Below are 17,196 nucleotides of genomic sequence, written 5' to 3'. Positions count from 1 at the left end.
TTTCTGTAATGTAAAGGAGGTTGCCCCCTTGAAGAGGGTTATTTTGAAGGTGTTGATCTCTGTTTTCTATCTTTTTGTGAGATGCTTTCATAACAATCATGGAGAAGCCTCCTCAACCAGATAGATTCACATGTCGCTACACATACACCTTGGTACTCGGATTCACTTGAAGATAAAGACACTGTGCCCTGGTTTTTGCTGCTCCATCGTATTACCCCAGTTCCAATACTAAATGCATAACTAGTGATAGATTGTCGATCATCTAGGTTACCTTCTCAATCAGAGTTTGAAAAACCTATTAAAGTAGCATCATATGTATCAATGTATAAAATACACTAATCACAAATACCATGAAGATACCTCAGTACATGTTTTGTCGCTCCTCAATGAATTTCAAGAGGTTTAGACATAAAATAGCTCAGCACACTAATAGATTATGTTAAGTTTGGTCTAGTTGTAGTCAAATATATTAGCATACCAACTAGTTTCCTATACAAAGTATAATCCACCTCGTTAGAGTCATTGTCTCTGCACAATTTTAGGTTTTACTGGAAATGTATTGATTTTGTCTTACACTATTCCATCCTAAACATTTTGAGGAGTCCTCTAACATACTTCTCTTGAGTAAGTAAAGTCTACCAAGAGTCTCTCCACACTTCCAAATCTAGACAATAATGTAAACTTCCAAGGTATTTCATCTCAAAAATCTATGACATCTCGGTTTTGATTTCTTTGATTAATTCATAAGTACTACATGTTATAATCATGTCATCCACATACAAGGAAATCAAAATTATCTGCCCCTCTTCATCATACATGGTATATAGATTTGGATCATTCTAACTCTTATGAAAACCATGATGTAAGAAAAATGAATCAATATTATCATACGAAGACCTCGGTGCCTGTATTAAACCATAAAGGGGATTTTTCAATCTACAAACTAAATGCTCCTTCCCTTGTTTAACAAACCCTCTAGGATGCATTAAATAAACCTCTTACTTTAAATCACCATTTAAAAATGTAGATTTAACATCTAACTAGTGTAGCTTGCATTGATGTTTTGTAGCTACAACAATTAACATTATAATAGTATTAAGTTTGTGTATAGGAGAAAAGGTTGCTTCATAGTCAATTCCCTCCTTTTGTGAATAACCCTTTGCTACCAGTCTGGCTTTAAAATTTTCTATACTCCCATCTACATTAAATTTACGTTTGTAAATCCATTTTCAACCTATGGGTATATTTCCTTCAAGCAATTCAACTAGTTCCCAAGTATTATTTTTGATAATAGATTGAAATTCCTCATTCATTGCAGTCGTCCACTCATGAGATTCACTAGCTTCTTTATAATTTGTGGGTTCTATAACATCTAAAATCTTTGACATTAAAGCATAGTCTTTCAATTTGGTTGGTAACTTAGTTTTCCTACCTAATCTTCTTGGTAAGGGACTCACCTCACATCTATCTTCTTCACACCTTAGCGGGCTCGACTCACTGATTACATCACCTTCTTCATCCCCTCTCTCCTGATGTTATTGTTGTTACTATTGCTGCATATTCTCACTACTTTCTTCCATCAACAATGAAATGTGCCATTGTTCAAGGGTATTCTCCTTATTTCCTTCCTCATTCTGCTCATGAAATAACACATCTCGACTCGTAAAAACTTTGTGAGTCAAAGGATTAAACAATTTATAAGCTTTAAACTCAGTGGAGTATCCTGCATTAGGATCTAAATTTTTCCTATGGTCCTTGGGAATCTCGCAAAGAATTTTGACCCAAAAACCTTTAAATGATTCACTGCAGGCTTATATCTATCAATTTCTTCAGAGGAGTTTTAAAATTGATACATTTAGTTGGATTCCTAATTTTCAAGTACACTGAAGTGTTAATGGCTTCAACCCAAAAACCATTCGATAGGAATTTACCTTGAAGTATACTTCATGCGCACTCCACAAGGGTTTTGTTCTTGCATTCTACAACTCCATTCTGTTGTGAAGTGTGAGGTACTATGAACTGTTGAATAATCCCATGATTCGTGCAAAATTTCATGAACTCTCCCAATTTGTGTTCTCCCCCTTGGTGAAAGCGTGTAGGTTTTAACCCCGCACTACAAGAAAAAAGGTCATTGGTGAGGGTCATGCCTCGGAAGAGCCTTTAAGGTCTATCACCAATGTCGTATATGGTGATGGTCCTTAGAAAAGAGTTGTTGTAAGTGTATATAGTGATGGTCCTTTAAGGTTTGTCACCAAAGCCATTTTCAATGACACTTTTGGTGAGGGTCGTTAAAGACCCATCACTAATTCTCTCTTTGATGACACTTTTGGTGAGGGTCATTAAAGGACCATCACCAATTCTCCTGTTGGTGACACTTCTAGTGACGATATTTTATCGACCCTCACCAATGCTCTTTTTGGTTACTTTTGGTGACGGTCAAAAAAATTCATCATCATTGATCATTCCAATGAGTTTTTCATGACGCTATGTACATGTTACTATATTTTTTGTCAAAAGATAATGATTTAAGACCATTGTTCTGGAGTCCCTTTCATTATGTGTCAAAATCCATAGTGGTTAGAGTTAGTCAATTAGTTAAGAAGTAATTGGTGTGTATCATTTCCCTCAAGTCATAAGAATATGGTTTTCCTATTAGTCAACATATGATTCATCTCTATTAGGTTTATTATTTAGCAAATTCCCTTTAGATAAAGTTCCACCAGTGTGTGTGGGAACTATATTATTTAATACATAATTAAGCTCTCTCAATTCTATTAATGAAAGAGACCTAGCACTCCTCAACACTCATGGCACACCTTAACATGCTTTGGGACACACTAACATTCCTTGGCACCTCACGTGTCTTGGAAAATCTTTGTACCTGGAACATATTTGTACCTAGAACATCTTGCCATGAGTAGGATGCCCAAGCACATGTTGGCATGCCCTAGCATAACATATCACTACCCTAGCATGTGTTGGCATGCCCTGTAGTCCCTAACATGCCCTAGAACACCTTGGCATAATATTCCATTGGAATATATTAGCACTTGGCACACATTGGCACTTGGCATGTATTGGAACATATTATTAGTGTGCCTAGCATTCCCCTTTTGAAAAGGATAAAGTCCCGACTTATTAACCATCTTATGTGTTCATTTCCTTGCACTTTAGCTTGGTTATTATTTTTATTGCCTTGAAACTCCTTGACGCATATTGGCATACTATGGCACCTTGCACATCGACCTAGCATGTCTTAGCACCTAGCACGTCTTAGCATTTGGCACATGTTAGCACACCCTAGAACTACCTAGAACACTCTAGCACTTCTTAACATGCCTTGATATTCCCTAGCATGCCTTACCTGTGCTTAGCATATCTTGTCACTACCTCCTTGGCATGACAGCTAGCAATCATTGACACTCGATGACACACCCTCATATTCATTCACTTCCATGCATTTTGACCTAGTGCTCCCTTGTGGTTTCCTAGTACTCCCTAACACTCCTTAGCATGCATTGGCACTCTCTAGCACACCCTATCACACTCCTTGACACACATTGGCACTTGGCACGTGTTGGCACTTTGAAAGTATTAGCATGTTTGGCATGCATTGGAATGACTTGGTATGCTTTGGCATGACTTAATATTAAATTTATTTGAGATCAATTATTGGAAAGTAGATGAGAAGCAAAGGAGGAAGATTTGGCACTTAGAATGCACTGACACTTGGCATGGCACCTAATGGAACCTAGTGTTGGTGTGCCTAGCATGCCCCTCATGGAAAAGGTAAATTGATGACCTATTAACCCTATTATGTGTTCATTTCATTTTAGTTTAACTTGTTCCTCCCTTTTGTTGCCTTGACAATCCCTGGCATGCATTGTCGCACCCTTGCACATCTTAGCTTGTTTGACATGCCTTCGTACTATCTGGCAAATGTTAGCATGCCCTACAATTCCCTAACACACCTTGGTAGTCATGCCCTCACAGCTAACATTACATTTTCCCCTTACTTGGGGACCGTACATTCCCTAGAACACCTTAGCACTCGCTAGTTTTCATGCCCTCATATATAACCTTACCTTTTTTGCAACTTGGGAACCCAACCAATTCATTAACAAAACAATATTGTGCCCAACCCAAAGTCTCCCTTTCTCTAAAATTTCTTGTCCACGCCTTATCACAACCATAGGCTTGCCTCCTGCAAGTCCTATTTTGAACTTCTCCTAAAACACTTCATCCTTGGGACACCTGGAATTCACTGACACTCCTTAGCACACACTCTTATTCATTCATTTCCAAGCATTTTGATCTAGTTCTCCCTTGTGTTCCCCTGACACTCCCTAACACTCCTCAACATCCATTGACATTTTTTGCCATGTGTTAGCACACCTTTTCATTCCTTGGCATGCCGTGGAACTCCTTAGCTATCATGCTCTCACAACTACCCTTACTTTTTTTAGACTTGATAACCCAACCAAGTCCTGCCTCGACTACAACAACTTAACCAAGTTATAATTACTACAACTATACTATGCCTTGTTCACCTAAGAATTGCCTATAACACATATTAAGCTACTCATGTCCAATCTCAACTCATCCCACTTAACAAGTTACCAAGTTAAGGCTCACGTCCAACCATGGTGTTATAGACATATTTGGGCACTTCAACCCCAAACTTATATGTCAATAAACTAGGGCTCATCAACCCCTAAAAGAGTTGTTTCATACCCTAAAAGAACATAGTCATCTGATTACATCATTCCCCAAAAGTTCCACCTGAGAAACCATCCAGAATTGGCCTAAACTGAACCATACTGACTGCTCCACTGGCAAAGTGTGATGCATACTGAGTGTTACACTGCCAAGGTGCAATGCATACTGTTTGGGCCTTCTATAGGGTGCAATGGGCGAGGATCGATAAATGTCTGAGACAGTTTGCTAGGTGGTTGCTCATGGAATCTTCTAGAAACTTCTCCTATGCCACTTGCCTCTCTAAATTCGCCTAGGGATGAGTAAGAGATCCAAGAAATCTCCAAGTGGAACCAATTGTAACAAGTGGAATGACACTAATCAAAACCCCAGAGATGACTCACACCCTTGCACACATCTATAAATGGATCCCTCATCTAAGAGATCCAGAGGCTGGAATATTGTGAATTGCAAGGAAGTGCTGATAGTTTGTAATTGAGGAAAGAGCATTGTATTGTTGGTGTGATCTTGCTATTTCATGAGGTGAAGAGGGATTGAAGCTGGGAGGATGATGCTGGATCAAACAATTGGGTTGTAATTCTCCCTTCTATTAATAAAGTTCTTCAATTTTTCTTCCATATGATTGTGCAATTGCGAATGTTATCATTTGTGAATGCTATCATTTGTTCATTATATATCTGATTCTGTAATGTTTATGTTGTAATAGATCACGATGCTTTGACGGTTCTTTGTTGCTGTACCTGTGCAGGTACTCTCCAAGCGGGTTAAGTACTGGGAGGATTTGCAAGCTCTATCAAGGGGGAGAGAGATCAAGCAAAGGATTAAGCGGAGTTACAGGTTAGTTCCATTATCTTTCTCTTATCTGTTACACATAGAAGAAATCGTTGAATTGCTTTAAACTGGTGTTTCTAGGGTAGTTGCCAAACCTAGAGGGCTAGTCATTCGACAAGACACTAGTTTTCCCAGAAACAAATTGGCGACTCCACTGGGGAAGAACACATGTTTTTTGTTGTTGTTGTTTGTTTTATAAACTATAGACAGAGCTTGAAGTCAGCTAGGTAGCCTTCAAACTGCTTTTGCTCTGCAATTGCATAGTAGATGAATGTTGCTTCAGTTAATCTCTGGTTTAGTTGATGAATTAAACATTTGACTTACAAGAACATCTAGATGCCCTTTTGGTAGCCCAGTAGCCTCTCAAGATATTCCTCTATACTTTTCTCTTTACTGTCCATCGAAGTTCAGCTTAACTCACTGACAACAGCTGCACATCTGAGCCAAAACCCATTTCAGTTGTGCTCCCTGGACCATCGCACTGTCTGTCACTGTACCCCAGTATGCATCACACCTCCCCAGTGTAGTAAGTGTGATGCATCCCTGTTTCTGTGAAGCCGAGGTGCGATGACTGACTGAACCCTTTTTCCATTCTAGAAATTGGGGGTTTTTGACCTTGTTTTTAGTTTTACTTAGTTGTTTTGCTGCTTATGAACAGTGCCTCCTTATTGAAGCCTACTTGCATCACATAGATCAACCTCCATTAGATTAGGATTAGTAAATGTTTTTTGTATTTGTTCATCATTTACAATCCCTTAACGAAAATTTTCTTAAATCGATCTGTCGCTTTGGTACAAAAAGTGTCGTAATTGTCGTTTTGTGTCGAAAAGAGAAGTGTCGTGGATTCTTCCTTCCCTGGATAGTCGATTGAACTTTTCTTCATGTATTTGGTTTGATTTTTTTATATTCGAAGTGTCAAAAGCATTTTTTTTATTCAAAATTGAAAAGTGTCATTTAGTCTTCTGTTCTCTTTTGAAGAAGAAATTGTCGAAAATGTCATTTTGAAATAAACATAAAAGATCTTTGCTGCATTTAATTTTCCTTTTTGGCATTTTTCACATTAAGGAGAATGAAAACAAATACATGCATTTTCATTTAGAATTTTTAGTTTGTGTGTGAAAAATTTGATTTAGGAAAATGCACTAGTGTGTGCTCTTTGCTCTTTGTTTGAAAGAATTGTAATCTTCTTTCCCTAGTAGTTAGGATTTTCATTACTCAAAATAAACAAAGATTGTTTATCATTGTAGATTGCATTTTAGGAATTTCAAATCAACATCACGCAGCGAACCATTGAAAGACAAACTCTAAGCAAGATCAACTCTAAAATAAATTTCAATGAACCTAACAATGCTTTGGAACTTAACACAACATATCTAGAGGTCTAGGGTAGAGACTAAAACTAGTGGCTATCGTTTTCATTGAAGGTTGGATGATTCCTCCTCCTTGATACGACAAGTGCTAGCATGGAATTATGCTCCCCGTACCATAGCGTATATATTGGGAGACCACAATAGGCTTATATCCTTTATCCATAGGAAGCCGAGTTTGTCGCCTTATTGATCGCAATGCACTGAACACAACATTCGGGAAGATTGACTGCCGTACGTAAGTCCTTGGTAATTTCTCTTTAATTTATCACCAAGGTGTATATTGCAGTTTTGCGATTGGTTTGGTAATCCCTTTGTCTAGATTTTCCAAAGTAGTCACTTTCGTTCCTTTTCAGCTCTTTAAAAGAAAAGGTCCATCTGAGCACTTGTCACTTCAGGTTCATTAAAAATCGAAGGAGACTAGAGTCATCTTTAGCTTTTTCTCGACTCTTAGAAACTGAAAAAGCAAAGTTGTGTCCAAGCCTCATTAAAATTAATTGAATTCAGAATAACATCCATGTTCCTTAGTTGATCTTAGTTTGAGATATATGGAGACAAATCCGAAGTCCACCAATCAAGGAATCCCTTTTGAGGGGAATCCTGGTCCTTTTCCTTCTTGGGGAAATATTGGTGCTCCTTATATGGCTACATTATCCCTTCTGGGACTTACTATTGGCCTGCTAGTGTGGTTGTTTTCAACCTCTGTGGTTCCAAATGCCGTAATTTCTCCGCAATCGAATCAACCTCTAGTTGATCCTAAAGTTGACCCTTTGCCTTCTTCCTCGTTTGTTTCTCCCTCCCCTTCTTCCTCTTCGCTTGGTGAAAGTAGTGATACTAGTAACCAAGTGACTGAGAAGAAGAAGAAACCAATTCAGCAAGGGGGCAACCAAGCAACCATTGCTTTGAATGCATCATCTGGTTAAAATCCGCACATTAAACTTCCTAAAGCCAAATTTCCATGCATAATTTGTGCGGGTGACAATTTTCATCGAGACTGTCTTTGCTCTCCTTGGATCTTGAAAGAATGGTCTCCCCATTCACACTATCTTGTGTCATCAACTTTTGGAGATCATGTTGGTAACACACCTTCAACTAGTGATAGTAAAGTTCAAGGACAGAGGAGAAAGGTTAGGTTTCCATGTAGGTTATGTGAAGGGAACCATGCCCTTCACCTTTGTCCCTTTTTGGATGAAGCCAAAAGAGTGTTGGATAACCACCCTACTTCACTGCAGCGACTTCCATCTGGCTACAGGAAACTCTCCCCAAGTCCTTTACTAGTTGAAAACTCGACTGACTTAAATCAACCATCGGTCAACACCACTCTATTTGAAAGTGAATCTTATGAGTCTATACCCGACCAAAGTCAATAGGTCGAGGTGATAGTTGACCCAATTTCACCTTCAGATAGCCATACCCTTCCCGATGAAAGTGAGAATGATACCATTCAAATTCTTTTTGTTACTTCAAATTCTGATGAACTTGGGGGAAATCTACCGATTCCTTCACGACAGGGGGAAAACCGCCCAGTTCTCGTAACTCAAGGGGTTAATTCACCCATTTATTCGGTACCCCCTCCAAGTTGTCTAGTCACTTCCTTTGATTGGAATCGACTACTAAGATCCAGCCTTCCTTCTTATGTACCTTTCCGGATCATAGTACAAGTTTATAAAATGATCATGTCTGGCACTATCATAGATGAAGGTGCATCAGTGAGTATCCTTTCCTCAACTGCTTGGAAAGTGCTTGGTTCACCATTGCTTATGTCAGTTACACAGAGACTGTTAGGATTTAACAAAGGAACCAGTCAACTGTCAGGCATCCTTCCTAAGTTACCGATCACTTTGGAAGGGAAAACTGTTCATCTGAACATGATGATAGTCCCAGGATCGTTAGATTACTATTTACTTCTTGGACGTGAGTATGTTTATGACATGGTAGCTATTGTTTCAACATTCTTCCGAGTGATGTGTTTCCCACATGAAGGCAAAATTGTCACTGTTTACCAGCTTTCATTTCCCAGTCCAAGCATGGCTCCAAGTCAATCATCATCCCTAAATGGTCCTTTTACATCAACGGTATCTCTTGAACCTTCATTCCATCCACCTGATTGCCATGAGTAGTCTAGTGGATGTAATGAAGCTTAGGGGGCATGCACCTAGTTGTAAATATAAGTTTCCTTGTAGGTTATGTGATTGGTCTGTCACACTGGTCTGCCACACCATTCACCTTTGTCTATTCTGGACGAAGTCATCCTGCTTCACAGCAGTGAATTCCATTTGGTTACAAGAGACTCTCTTTTTCGTCATGTTGGGGGCATGCACCCACTTTTTTCAAAGATAATTTTCCTTGTACGTTATTTGATTGGTCTATCACACCGGTCTGCCACACCATTCACCTTTGTCTATTCTGGATGAAGCCATCCTGCTTCACCGCAGTGACTTCCATCAGGTTACAAGAGACTCTCTTTTTTGTCATGTTGGGGGCATGCACCCCCTTTTTTCAAGCATAGTTCCCCCATGGTTCAATCTTGTCAAAAAATGAACCCATTTTTCAATTTCATTTTCAATTTTTAGTTTTGTCGTTTCATTTTCAATTTTTAGTTTTGTCGTTTCAAGCTTGCGTAAAAATAAAAATGTCTCCAAGCATAGTCCCCCCATGGTTCAGGCTTGTCAAAAAATGAACCCACCAAGCCTAATTCCCCCATGGTTCAAGCTTGTCAAAAAATGAACCCACCTTCAACTAAATAATCTTTGTGACTGCCATTCTATCAACCTTTTGAGCCTTGGTTGTGTACCACCCATCACCTCCATCCCTTTGGTCGATCATACGCTCTCACTTGGTTGTTTTACCCTTTTTGAGGAACAGTTGCGATGAGTGGTCTTATTAGCCAGCCTCTTCACATAATTCACCATGTTTTGAGAAGTTCCAAATTCACCGGAACCAGTTGCTACCCTAGACACCACTCGTTCCTCAAAATCGAGTCTCCTTTAAACCCTTTTTAGACTCGTTAAATATGAAAAGATTGTCGAGCGCTTGACCTTTTCAGCTCGTTAAAGTGATTGGAAATGTCATCCCTCCTGTATGATTTTATACTTTTTCGGACCTGAGGGATTATCTTACAAAAAAATCGAGCACTGGTATTTTTCGACTCGTTAAAGTGATCGGAAAAGTCATCCCTTTTGTATTATTTTATCCTTTTTCGGACCTAAGGAATTATTTTACGAAAAAGAACTTATGGAGTTTCGTTTTCGTCCCTTTTCAAACTCTCTAAACATGAAAAGGACCGAGTTATCCTTGTCGTTAAACTCGTTAAAACAATAGCGACAAACTCATCCATTCTAGATGAGACTGAGTTTCACTATCACTAGACTCGTTAAAACATAGCGACAGGTTTTCACGAAGGGAAAATTATAGAAAAAGCATATGTTATCGTCCTCAAGCTTGAGAAAAATAAAGAGGTACTAGTCAAAAATGACTGGGGAAAAGGGAAAAAACTTGAAGAACTTATGGTAGCAGGTCGCTCTTGAACATGAAACTTTCACTTCATCACCATGATTGAGTTGGGTTGGGTTATTCCATTCACTGGTCATCTCACCATTGGTCTTTCATACCATCCATGTTTTGGGGTTAATGCAACCAATTCATCTCAGTGTCGCCAACATGTTCAAGAGAAGTCATTCAGTTGAGAAACCACAATCCATTGTGCAATTGAGGCTTTTGTGATCCATAACAATTATTAAGAAGAATTTCAGCGCAAATCACATATAGAAAACCTTTGTCAGCGCGTTTCAAACCAACCAGTGTGGTTCATCGTCAGGACAAGTTGAGGAGTTAGATCATGGCTGCCAATTATATGGGGAGAGAAGATCATCCAAACAGCTAGGTTGGCTGGGTTGACCATCAACGACTATCTAAAACGGCTAGATTAAAAGTAATATTAAAAACTTAATAAGTCAAAAATTAATAGAATAAATAACTACTTGTAATATATCATTCTTTTTTCATATATGATGAAATAGACTATAAATGAGTTAAATTAAATAATTTGTTAACCTAAGACAAAAAAAATTACTTTATTTTAATTATTATACTAAGTTACCTAATTCTAATTTATTTAATCAATTGAATTGCTAGGGATGAGAAAAGGGGTTTATATATTAGAAATATTTATTTATTAATTATTTATTTAATTCATTAATTTATTAATTTATTTTAATTATGATTTAATGGAATAAATTATGAGTATTGGTTAAAATTAATATATATTTTTCTATTTTCATTTTACTTTTATTTATATGGTAAGGGTAGAAACTTAGAAACAAATAGGAATAATAATATTCATAAAAATTTTGATAAGGAAATAGTAATAAAAATTAAAATGAGCATCCAAATTTTACTTTATTTTATTTTATTTTATTTTTTATTTTTTATTTTCTATTTTTTATTTTTTATTTTTTATTTTTTATTTTTTTTAACAAGGAGGACAAGAACAAGACAATAGTAAAAAATATAACAAAAAGGAGAACCCTAGGAGGAAGGAAAAGATAGATATAAGGAGAAGGAATCGGGGAATAAGGGGACAACTCTACAAGACTAAGAAGAAAGGGCAGGGATCCAGCAACGACTGATCTTCCAGCCGTCATCTCTATTGAGATTGTTAGGCCTTCTTTCAATTTCAATCGCTTCTCTGAATTTACGGTGATGGAAGTGGGAAACCTTGGTAATAACCTTAGCCTCCTCAATAAAAACATGATGCTTGATCTTTTCTGCATGCTCTACTAATGCTGAAGACTTGGTTCTCCCATGTCTTAGGTCAGCTACATGTTCAGTTAACCTTTGATGGATGGACCGCCTAGTTTCCCCGATATAGGGGGTCCCACAAGAACAGGGGATCAAGTAGACACCCTTCATGTCCTTAGGGTCAATGGGATCTTTCACCGATCAGAGGGATTTACGAATGGTGTTGAGGGGCCTAAAGTTAGAGAGAATATTATACTTCATAAGGATCCAAGCAATCTTGTCCATGGTTCCCTAGACATAGGGAAGATGGACACCTAGTAGGCATTCTCTGGGTTCTTTCCTAATAACAGAGTTTTTAGAGGCTTTAAGGAAAGCCTTCTGACCTAGGTGCCTACTATATCCATTCTCCACGAAGACATTAAGGAGATGGGATTTTTCCTTATCGAAGTTCTTATTATCAGAAATCCTAAGGGCACGAGTAGCGAGGGTGTTAAGAACCCCCAATTTTTTAGCGGGGAAATGATGGGAATCGACATGAAGATACTGCTCAATATGCGTTTTCTTCCGGAACACTGAGTGGGAGAGGGAACCATCATTATTCATAGAAATAAGAATATCCAAGAAGGGGAGGCAACCATTGACTTCTTTTTCCATTTGTTTCTAAGTTTCTACCCTTACCATATAAATAAAATTAAAATGAAAATAGAAATATATATTAATTTTAACCAATACTCATAATTTATTCCATGAAATCATAGTTAAAATAAATTAATAAATTTAATAAATAAATAAATAAATATTTCTAATATATAAACCCCTTTTCTCATCCCTAGCAATTCAATTGATTAAATAAATTAGAATTAGGTAACTTAGTATAATAATTAAAATAAAGTAATTTAACATTCTTTTTTCATATATGATGAAATAGATTATAAATGAGTTAAATTAAATAATTTGTTAACCTAAGAGAAATATATTAATATGATAAAATAGAATAACTGATATATTACAAGTAGTTATTTATTCTATTAATTTTTGACTTCTAATTTTTTAATATTATTTTTAATCTAGCCGTTTTAGATAGTCGTTGATGGTCAACCCAGTCAACCTAGCCGTTTGGATGATCTGCTCTCCCTATATAATTGGTAGCCATGATCTGAATCCTCAACTTGTCCTGATGATGAACCACACTAGTTGGTTCGAAACGCGTTAACAAAGGTTTTCTATATGTGATTTACGCCGAAATTCTTCTTAATAAACCACAATCTAGTTAATGTCTCATCCACTGCAATACCTCCAACCTTCATTTTTTCATGACTACCATTCCTGAACCTTGTGTCGTCAGTCCGTTTTCACCTCCAGAAATCATTTTCTTCGTTTCGTGTCGTAGATGTGGGATACATCAAGGCCCTCCTATGACGAGTCGCTTCTTGTTGACATCAACTCATTATCCAAGAAGTTGACTTAAAAACACCTCTTTCAGTGCTTTGAAGCTTGCATACATCAATGGCAAGTTTCTCACTTCTGGCGACAGGTTGACATCGATGGCCTTTGACCGAAAGATTTTGCATGGTGTTCAACATCGGATCATATATTCACACCACGTCAATTGTACTCTAGTACCTTGAGGGTCATTATCATTATCAGTGATTCCTCTCGTGTCTGTTAACAACTCACATTATTGGCTAGTAATAAGGCGATGTCTTTCCATGTTCGACTTCAGAACATCTCTTCACATGGATTGACTTGTACATCGTGCGAAGATTGAATGAGTTTGAATACCCCAGATCTAGTTTCATCCATCTGGGTTGCGATATATTCAGGGATATAAAAACATCAAATGTACAAAGGCTCTACACAAATGGTCATCCTACCCATGGATGATGACTCTACATCTGAAGAATCACTAGTCTGCATCTACAGACGACTATCTGATCTATGTACATGAAATGAATTTATAAAGCTGAGCATAGGAATGCCTCCCTCAGCTAGATCACAAAAAATTATATTATGATGATGTATTGTATTGTAACTTATGCAGGTCACCTTCCAATTCGAAACCTCAGATCCTCATGATAAAGCATTTCACCCGACATCAATATTTACGACTTCATGCTTTAGGGGGCAACTGTTATAGATATATTTGGGCACTTCAACCCCAAGCTTATATGTTGATAAAATAGGGCTCATCAACCCCTAAAAGAGTTGTTTCATACCCTAAAAGAACATAGTCATCTTATTACATCATTCCCCAAAAGTTCCACCTGAGAAACCATCCAGAATTGGCCTAAACTGAACCATACTGACTGCTCCACTGGCAAAGTGCAATGCATACTGAGTGTTACACTACCAGGGTGTGATGCATACTATTTGGGCCTTCTATAGGGTGCGATGGGTTAGGATGGACAAATGTCTGACACAGTTTTCTAGGTGGTTTCTCATGGAATCTTCAAGAAACTTCTCCTATGCCATTTGCCTCTCTGAATTCGCCCAGCGATGAGTAAGAGATCCAAGAAATCTCCAAGTGGAACCAATTGTAACAAGTGGAATGACAGTAATCAAAACCCTAGAGATGACTAACACCCTTGCATACATCTATAAATGGATCCCTCATCTAAGAGATCGAGAGGCTAGAATATTGTGAATTGCAAGGAAGTGATGATAGTTTGTAATTGAGGAAAGAGCATTGTATTGTTGGTGTGATATTTCTATTTCATAAGGTGAAGAGGGATTGAAGCTGGGAGGATGATGCAGGATCAGACAACTGGGTTGTAATTCTCCCTTATATTAATAAATTTCTTCAAGTTTTCTTCCATATAATTGTGCAATTGTGAATGTTATCATTTGTGAATGCTATCATTTGTTTATTATATATCTGATTCTGTAATGCTTATGTTGTAATATATCACAATGCTTTGTCGGTTCTTTGTTGCTATACTTGTGTAGGTACTCTCCAAGCAGGTTAAGCACGGCGAGGAGTTGCAAGCTCTGTCAATGGGGAGAGAGATCAAGCAAGGGATTAAGCGGAAGTTCCAGGTTGGTTCCATTATCTTTCTCTTATTTGTTACACATAAAAAAATCGTTGAATTGCTTTAAACTGTTGTTTCTAGGGTAGCTGCCAAACCTAGAGGGCTATTCATTTGACAAGACACTAGTTTTCCGAGAAACACATGGCCATAAAAAAATTAAGCAGCACAATTTACATCTTGACATGCCATAGCAGTTGGCACGTCTCACAACCCCTAAGCCCTATGTGGTGCATGTTAGCATCCCCTACATTTCTTGGCATGATTTTCACTCTCTAGTAGACCCTAGCACTCCTTGACATGCCTTGGCACTCTAGCATGCCTTGGCGTTGCCTAGCATATAATATTGTCACTTCCTCCTTAGAACACTTGGAACTCGTTGACACTCCTTATCACACACTCTTATCTCTTCATTTCCATGCATTTTGAGCTAGTCCTCCCTTGTGTTTATGTGGCACTCCCTAACATTTGCTAGCACACATTAGCACACCCTGGCAACTGACACATCTTAGCATGTTCCCTTGGAACTACCTAACATATCTTGTCACTCCCTCCTTACCACACCTAGAACTCACTAACACTCCTTGTCACACTTTTATTCATTCATTTCCATGAATTTTAAACTAGTGATCCCTTTTGTTTCCTTGGCACTCCATAACACTCTCTGGCATGCATTGGTACACCCTAGCACCTGTTACATCTTGGCATGTTTCCTTAGCCTCTAGCATGCCTTAGCACTACCTACCATACCTTGTTACTCCCTCAGCACACTTGTATCTCACTGACACTTGTTGTCACAAAATTTTATTTGTTCATTTGCATGCATTAATTTGACCTAGTGCTCCATTGTGTTTCCATGACACTCCCTAACACTTCCTAGCACATGTTGACACACCCTGGCACCTGGCACATCTTGGTTGCATGTGACCCTAGCAATCTAGGATGACATAGCACAACCTAGCATACCATTTCACTCTCTCCTTATCACACTTGGAACTCATTGACACTCCCTATCACCCACTCTTATTCATTCATTTCCATGCATTTTGACCTTGTTCTCCCTTATGTTTCCCTGGCACTCCCTAAGACTCCTTAGCATGCATTGGCACACCTTGGCGCTTGACACATCTTGGTATGCTTCCCTAGCACTCTAGCATGCCTTGGGACTACATAACATACCTTGCCACTCCCTCCTTAGCACACCTTGAACTCACTACCACTTCATTTCCATGCATTTGAAACTAGTGTTCCCTTGTGTTTCCTTGGAACTTGGCCCTAACACTCCCTAGCATGCATTTACGCCACACCTTGGCACCTGGCACATCTTGGCATGCCTTGGAATTTTATAGCATGTGTTACTACTTCCTAACATTCCTTGGCACACCTTGACACTCCCTAATTGTCATTCCCTCATAGATAGCTTTACTATTTTTGTGATTTGGGAACCCAACCATGTCAATGGCAAAATAGTGTTGTGCGCAACCCAAAGTCTCCCTTTGTCTCAAACTACTTTGACCAACCCCTTATAATTGTAACCACAGGCTTGCCTCCTACAATTCCTATTATGACCTTCTCCTAACTCACTTTGTCCTTGAGACACTTGGAATTCATTGAAACTCCTTGGCACACACACTTATTTGTTCATTTCCATGTATTTTGACCTAGTTCTCCCTTGTGATGCCCTGACACTCCTTAACATTCCTCAGCATGTATTGGAAATTATTGACATGTGTTAGCATGCCTTTTCATTCCTTGACATGCCCTAGCACTCCTTAGCTATAATTCCCTCACAAATACCCTTACTTTTTTTTGGATGTGGTAACCCAACCAAGTCTTGCCTCGACTAGAACAAATTGACCATGTTACAGTTACTACAACTAGACTATGCCTTGTTCACCTAAGAACTAACTATAACTCATCTTAGGCTACTCATATATAATTTCAACTTATCCAACTTAACAAGTTACAAGTCACCATGTCAAGGCTCACGTCCAACTGTGGCCATAAGAGGACTGAGTAACATAGTTTACATCTTGACATGCCATAGCATCTGGCACATCTAACAATCCCTTGGCACTATGTGGCATGTGTTAGCACCCCCTACATTCCTTGGCATGCTTTGGCACTCTCTAGCACTCCCTGACATGCCCTGGAAATCTAGCATACCTTAGCATTGCCTAGCATATAACCTTGTCACTCCCTCCTTAGCACACCTGAATCTCACGACACTCCTGATCACACACTCTTATTTGTTCATTTCCATGCATTTTGAGCTAGTTCCCCCTTGTGTTTCCATGGCGCTCCCTAACACTCCCTGACACCTGACACAAATGCCAATTTTCTTATTCTTGGCTATGGTTTTCTTATTTTATACATGTGACCCTTGACTATGACATGAAATCCTCCAAAATCTTCTTAAAGGATGGGAGCTCCTCTTCATGCATGAAGCCAGTGGAACGTGACAAGTTATCCAAAATTCATCCAAATATGTAATTTGTGCCTTGGAAAATGTGAAA

This window comes from Pinus tabuliformis, chromosome 3_2, assembly GCF_031772625.1.
Source record: "Pinus tabuliformis cultivar Carrire ecotype Pingquan chromosome 3_2, CPIR1, whole genome shotgun sequence".
Taxonomy (NCBI): Eukaryota; Viridiplantae; Streptophyta; class Pinopsida; order Pinales; family Pinaceae; genus Pinus; species Pinus tabuliformis.
This window is presented reverse-complemented; position numbering follows the sequence as displayed.